Genomic DNA, 7,739 nt, shown 5'->3' with positions numbered 1-7,739 from the left:
CATGATTTCAGCCTCCAACTGTCAAACTACATACAAATAGCTGACTAGAATCGTGAAGGGCCCCATTGTTTGAAAATACATTTTTTTATCATTTCCTGCATGAAAATCTTTATGGAAGAGAAAACAAAACAGTTTCGAACAAAAGGTTTCAATATAATTTTGTATTTTTTTGGCCATGTGTAAGTAAACTTCAAACTACTATGCTGCAAACTAATCCAAACCATGACCTCGTAGCATACCATTGTGATAGTGTATGCGGGTTGCATACTGAACAAGCTTTAGCACAGAGTAAAATACCGCATGAAAGTGTTTTCAGAGCTTTTGCAAAGCTTTTTGCCAAATGAAAACGTTTAAAGCTGGTGATTGGAACGTATTTTTGAAATTTAAGTCTATCATAACACAGAGCAGTTAAGCAATACGGCCTTTTTAGACCGTTACTCCTGAATAAAAATAAAAAAAAATAACAGAGAGCAGTCTCATTACAAAAATTCTACCTCTCGTTTCAGAACTTTCAACTAAGCTAGCGTGAAATTGTTATCTTTAATTATCGTCACAATAACTTCAATGTCTACAATTGACTGTTTTAAATTACATATAAACGTTGAATTCAGCCTATCATTAATGTTGAAGCTTTTAAAATGTGTTATTTTACTATTTCATCTAAGCTTTTGCTTAATAATTTATTACTAATAATTGATTTCGTACTAATACTTTTCACATCAAAATGACGTTAAACTTATGCAATAAGCTCTACGACAAATGTTGTTTGTTGGTGTTGCGACAAAAGTATTTCCTTTTTTTAATTCGATAGCAATTTTAGAATAAAACAATTCCAGCAAAACGATTGGATCAATGTTCAATGAGCACTGCAAATGACATGATGCCTAAACAAGCCATACACTATTCGCCACGTGTTGCCCTGCTCTTCCCCTAATGCATCATACCCAGGGCCCTCACATTGCACCCAATTACACTGGCATCGTTTTACAAAGCATAAGTTAGAAACATAAGCAGTTCCGGTTTGCCCTTTACGGTTCAAGCACCTGCTTCCCAGGGCTCTCGTAACGATCGAGCATCGATGAGTCAGCGAGCAAAACGTGCGACAAACACGAGATCGAATTCTTAATGTCGCGTTTCGACTTCGATTCGTTCTTTGCCGCATCCGCACCTCACATCATCACATTAGCGCGGCAAACATTGTAGTGATGTGGAAAACCGCCTCGCGATCATCGGGCTAATCACCGACCGGGCCGGGACAATCATCATCACGAGTGTGGCTCAGCGCGAGATCGTGTCGTGTGTTTCTGTCGTTTGCAAGAGAACCGTCGTGCAAGAACACGATCGTCGCGTCCCTTCCCTAGCCGCGTCAAAGCACAGCCAAGTAGGATGAGCTTAAATTTATCTATGGAAGTCACACCGAATCGAAGATTACAAATTTGCAAAGCCAGTGATGGTCGGTTGGAAGAGCCGATGCTACGTTCGGCGCTTTGAGGCAAAGCCGAACAAAGGGGACCAGCAAATAGGAGATGGGGCTGAAATTTATGTACCAAAAATTAGCCTTGCTTGTATCTTATGGATGCGCATCGACCGCATCTAAATGGTTTCACTATCAGCTTCCCTTCACTCCTTATGATAACATGGGTCCACAAGGCAACCCAGCGCACTATCTGTCCCAAAAGCCACCGGTTGAAATCATATGCGGTAATTGCAGATGTCACATATGGCGCACGGTAACGAGACGAACACCCTTCCCGGTGTTGTATGAAGGCGATCCGTAGAGATGATTCGATGTCAGCTCACATTTCATGCTGTCACCTCTGGAATGCACCGTCACTTTTACAGGGCGAGGTGTAATTTCGGTGCTAAATATATCCTTGCACAAGCCACAAGCAGACGGTCAAGAATTTTCAGCATTGTCGATTGTCGAACCATTTAAGCCAACGATGAAGTAATTACAAAGCTGGTGGGACGACTGCACTGGCCGGTGAATGCGCTGTCTATAGTGCGTGAAGAAGCTTGCTTAATTTGTGCCGGCAGAGTGCGATGAGTTTACGAGCGCTCGGCAATGCGGTAAGGAAACCGCCACAAATGGCAAGTTTTTGTCAGCGTGCGGTGCTGTGAAATAAAAAGAGATAGTAAGCTAAGAGGCGAAAGCCCACCACAGCCGTTTTATTGTTGCTCAACCGCCCCAAAATTCAATTGATGCTGCGAGATTGGGGGATGCGATTGCGCCTGCTCAATTGACATTTTATCTTTCTATTGGAAAGGGAGTAGTATTTTGTTGAGATATGGCTGAAAGTCTAATGTCAGTGGGCTTGGGAACGCTATTTACTTTTTGAAGCGATCATATTTGGTAGATTTTAGTTCATTTTTAGTTTTTATCATCATTTCAGTTTCATAGTTCTCTGTTAGCTATATCTAACGTCAAGACCGTCTAACACCAAGAACAGAAGCGATGATTCACGATGTTCTTTTTAAGGTTGGAGATCCTGTACTCACGTCACACGCAGCGTAAACTCAAAAAACTTACGCATAATCTGTCATCCCAGGTGTAAACTTTCCATCAAAAAGATTTCAGGTCCGCATAGGAAAAATTTTCGCGGAAACTGTGAGCGTGAACCTTTTTAAAGACGAACTTACCCCCAACGGTAAACAAAAAGCGAAATATATTTAGACAATATTTGTGACAGGTTAAAATTACCCGCGGGAGGGCCAACAAGAACAACTACAGTACATTTGAGAGCAAGGCGTGTGAGCGGTTATAAGAATGTATGATATTCTTCTTCTATTTTTTTAGTGTAAAGCTGTAGTACGTTCATGCTGTCCCAAAAAGGATTGTGACCAGATAGTTTCATTTTATTTCAGAAGAACACAAACGACGGGAATCGATGCTGTATAGTGAAGTAAGAGATGATACGATTTTCAAACGGACTACCGGGTCTTCTGTCAAGCGGAAGCTGACGAACAAAATGCCGGATTGTGACCAATCCAAAGTCAGATTCAGATTTCATAGACGTAGTTCTTCTTCTTTTTGGTGTAACGACCTACGTGGTCATGAAGGGCTATACAAGCTTTCGATACTTATTTAGCACCATGCAGTCGGATAGTCAGTCCTTGCTACACGGGGGCACGGTCCATACGAAGCTAGAACCAAAGACGGGCATCAAGCAGACTCGGGACTGTCTCGCAATCATAGATGATGCTTCATAGATTCGTATATTCATAAAACGAAGTTGATCTAAAAGTCATAAAAGAATTAAAATAAATATTATAGTAATAGTGATGTTAAGCATGCAAAAGCCATAAGACTGAAAATACATTTACAAATCTTGAATGTCGCAAATTGAATGGATTCACGCCCCATTATCGTGTTCCCTGATATGTTCCCCGATGTGAAGCACTAACGCATCGATTTACGATTCAAATCAACAGTCTTCTTTTGTTTCTTGCTGCGGCAGCTTTTACCCGCCGAAAGTCAATGCCACTTCTCTTTATTTAAATACACATCCTAGCAAAAATCATCCCCATCCGAATCGTGCTCAGCAAAAATGCTTGCCCCAACGTCAGCCACGACTACTAAAGTGCTCCAGCATACCGGCGACGCATCAGCGACAGCTCTACGGATCAATCAAATGTCGACCTTTTTCTGTACATCCAACCCGCTGACAGCCTCCCCAAAACGTTCCCAAAGCCACCCCAAATGTCAAATCATTCGTTTTGATGATTTGGTGTCAGGCATGAAACTGATTTGCTTCAATTTGCTAAAATTAGTTCTATCTTCATCGCGAACGCTCCAGTTCCGCCCCGAAGATGAGCCATGATGTGGTTACCACTGCTACTACTAGTACAGCAGCAGCCGATGCATTTGTGGTTGCGTTTTTTGTGTGATGTTCAGTTGTTTTTTTCCTTCTATTTTCGAATCCATGATTGCTCCCTTTTCGTCGTTCTAGCACTGAACTTTGGCACGGCTATATTTGTACATACGGTTCGCGGCTTTTGGAAGAAGCCACCGGCGTTCGGTGCAAAGCCAGGGCAACCCTATAATCTCACCAACCTTTGGTCTTTCGGTTTTCAGAGCCAAGGTCACCACGCGCCATTCTCAAGCACCAAGCGCTGCTCTACGACAGTTTAAAACCCCGTGTACCGTTTGCTAAAGTGACAGTAGTGCACCTGGAGTCAGTTCCTCTCATCATTCACCATCCGTTGCCCTGCCGTTCGCGGTTGTGTTTTGTAATAACACCGTGCACACATGCACACGGCACCGAGATCGCCAAGGTGATCTTATTAATGCTCGTCGAACAAAATCGCTCGAAACAAAACATCCCTTTTGCGTGGTGTGTGCGGCTGCGTACGCAAGGGTGCAGATGCTCTTGTGAGGGCGGGGGTAGCCGAGCTGTGCAAAATGCTAGACCACAGAATGTCGAGCCCGAGCACCGTAGCGGGTCGATTTGTTTGCCAACGGAACGCATCTCCAAGGGTACGCCGTCACTTGCCATCCACTTTGGTGGGCCGTTGCAGAGTGTCGTCGGGAGCGGAGCGGGCACTCGAACCGAAGCAAAGAAGAAGCTACTAGCATTCTAACACTCGTCCAGATCGGTAGTGCAAAGTCTTCAACTCTTTGGTTTCAAAAAAAAAGGGAGCTCTCTTCCCGGGCGTTCAAGGCGATACGTGCACATAAAGGCACATAAAGTACGTTTGGATGCGTACGGACCTTGGCGTGGGGTGCGAGGTGCCAGTATCGTCACCGTCACCGATCAAAGATCCTTTCCCCGGCAGCATTGCATCCTTGATGGGGATCAGTGCGATAGTGTGCACTTATGCATGCGGTAGCCGGGAGGGAGAGGGCAACGGGACCGGATGAGCATTCGCGATCGTGATTAAGCGAGCTAAACGATACCGGTCATCATCATGATCGCGGTAGCCGATCGTGTAACGTCAGATCTAATGATCCACTCTCGATGGCCCTCCACACTGTCGCGCGGGTTGTGTAGGGGTCCAAGCACCGCTCCGCGACCAATGTTCGAGGGTTGGCATTGATTGTTTTACACATTCCATACATCATCGGTTTTGCATCGGACACGGAGCTACATATGCGTGCTGCAGGACAATGGAATCTTTTAATTGTGGAAATTATAGCTGCTGTGCGGTTGGTTTGTCCGGGGGTTTGCGGATCGATGGTAATAGTGTTTTGGAGATGCCTTTAATTAGTAAATGAGTTTGATGAGTTGATGAATTGATTGATTGGCTACGGTGCGCACCCAAAGCGCCCCGGCTGCACATACACTTTCTATACTGAACTTTGAATGGCACGTACTGGACTGAACTTTGCCGTACGCTGGGGTCGATTAAAGCTAATCTTTCTTTGCCAAGGAACAACTGTTCTGAAATACCTCAAAATCGTATGTGTGTGTGGGTTTTGTTGCGTTTTCTTCATCGGCTCCTCGATTTTTTGGTGTTGTTGGTTGTATACTGTAAACGCAAATGCCACTACTGCTGCATGAATTTGGAAGCTACAAAAAATGGAACTTCCTTACCGTACGACCTTCACCCAGTCAGTCGGTTCGATGCTTAAAATAAGGCACCATTAAATATTGTGGCATGCTTCCTGCAAGCGAAATAATAGGTTTTGGGTTACATGCAAAGTAATAAATGAGGTGTTCAAAGGTTATTATTGCAGATCAAAGGCAAAAATTGAGTTTTGATGCTTGTTCCCAAGCATTGTCTTAAAATAGGTATGAAGTATACATTTAAATATGCTACAATTGTGTACTAAGCAAGAGAGCTTAGGATATTGTAATGGTTTTGTAGTCCTTATCAATCAAATTATAAAAATTAAAATAAAAAATTACAGTGCAGTTAAGAATAATGCGTTAAAAACGGTTGTCTTAAAAATTTTCCACGTCACGTTGAACAATAATACCTCAAAAGCCATATAGCTGCATATTTTTAGACTTGTTTGTCCATAAATAGACCAAAAACAGTCTGTCCTTGTATAGATACGGCAAGACGATCCGGAAATAAATTAAACCATACTAGACCTTGCAGGTACCAACACCAAGACCTTGCAGGGATCCAATAGCCTACCAAATCACTTCTAAGGCTGGTACAAATGTTTAGTCTTTTTGTTTAAAGTCTAAAGTCTAAAGTCTGTATGCCTGTAAATCAACAATCTTTACAACTCAGAAAATCAAATCAGCATTTTAGTACAATTTTGAAGTCTTTGACCTCAAACCATTTATGATGTTTATCATTTTTTTATTTAATTAATTTTAATTATAGATTGCATTTGCTAAATATTTGGTTTAAGATTTGAACCTGGAGCATATGTCCAAAATAACACGTGAACACTGTAGTATTGATATTAGAAAGCTCTAATCAAAATCTGCTGTGACTTTCTTAATGTATTCATGATATTTTTTTTTATTATAATCGCTCGTTTGATTGTCATCCGATGTCTTAGTAACCGTCAACATGCCAGTACCTGATGCCAGTACCCGTAAGCTATAATTTATAAGATACAAAATAATTAAAAAATGTTCTGACTATGGGCAGCTCATTCTATTATTGGGGCCCTTCACGATTCTAGTCAGTTTTTGTATGGAGTTTGACAGTTGGAGGCTGAAATCATGTAAACACTCCATACAAAACCACACGCAAAACTAGCCTGCAATTTTCAGTTTAGATTATTCTAGCCTCAAAGCTAGAATTAGATTCGAGTACCTGCTTGAAAAATGGCAAAACAAGGTGGTGTTTACATTTATCCCAAGGTGCATTAAAGAGATCTGGTGGTCGAATCCAGAATCAAATTGTATGTAGTCCAGGTGGTCTCATAGGATGTTGGTTTATAACCAAATGTGAATATCACTTTTTGACAGGATGGGTGAAAATTTTTGTTCAAACAAGCGTTATGGAGGCTTGACGAATACACAAAACACTCTTAAAATCATTATTCTGAAGCAGAAGCGATAAAAATCACCCTTCTAAATTCATACACCGTGGGATAAGCCCACCTGTATATTATACCCACTTAGATATTTGCTCGAAAACTGCTGAAATTTCAGCCTACCAACTTAAAACGGAAAGGACCCCATTCTTGTAAATAAATAAATAATTATATGACCAATCCCTAAGGGACTATTTACCATTAGCGGCCACTTCTGAGCCAAATATATATATAGAATAAAAAAGTAAAAAAAAAATGAACCACCTCAACAACTAGGAAACATGTTTCCACCACGTTACATATTGCTTATAGTCTCGCTATGAAATAAAGCCCTACGGCCTTTTCAGTCAGTAAAAGCTTCGACCACACAGCAAGGATATTCTTCGTTTATAAATGCTCCTTTAGTTTCTTTCCATCACACAACGAAACTACTCACAACCTGACGGAAATAGCGCGGCCATGCCGTTGGCGTTCCTCACTAGCTCCCATCACACGACTCGCCCGCTCATTGATCCTGATCGGGAATCAATTAAATCATTATCCTATCAAACCGCACTCCACAGCCCACAGCAAATGGGAGTAATTATTGCATCAATCCGCAACCTTTCGCATCGGCACCGCTCGGAACGTGCGCACGCTGGGTGCAAATGTCAAAAGCTGCCAACTGATGTGCCGTGCGATTGCAGACGGCTCTCCGGAACGGTTCTTAATTTTTCGCATCCACATCCCGCATCTTGCCAGTTCGGAATGCATGGCTGACGGCTCGGTTAGCTGCCAAAATGTAGGTCATCATCGC

This window comes from Anopheles gambiae, chromosome 3 (genome assembly GCF_943734735.2).
Source record: "Anopheles gambiae chromosome 3, idAnoGambNW_F1_1, whole genome shotgun sequence".
Classification (NCBI taxonomy): Eukaryota; Metazoa; Arthropoda; class Insecta; order Diptera; family Culicidae; genus Anopheles; species Anopheles gambiae.
This window is presented reverse-complemented; position numbering follows the sequence as displayed.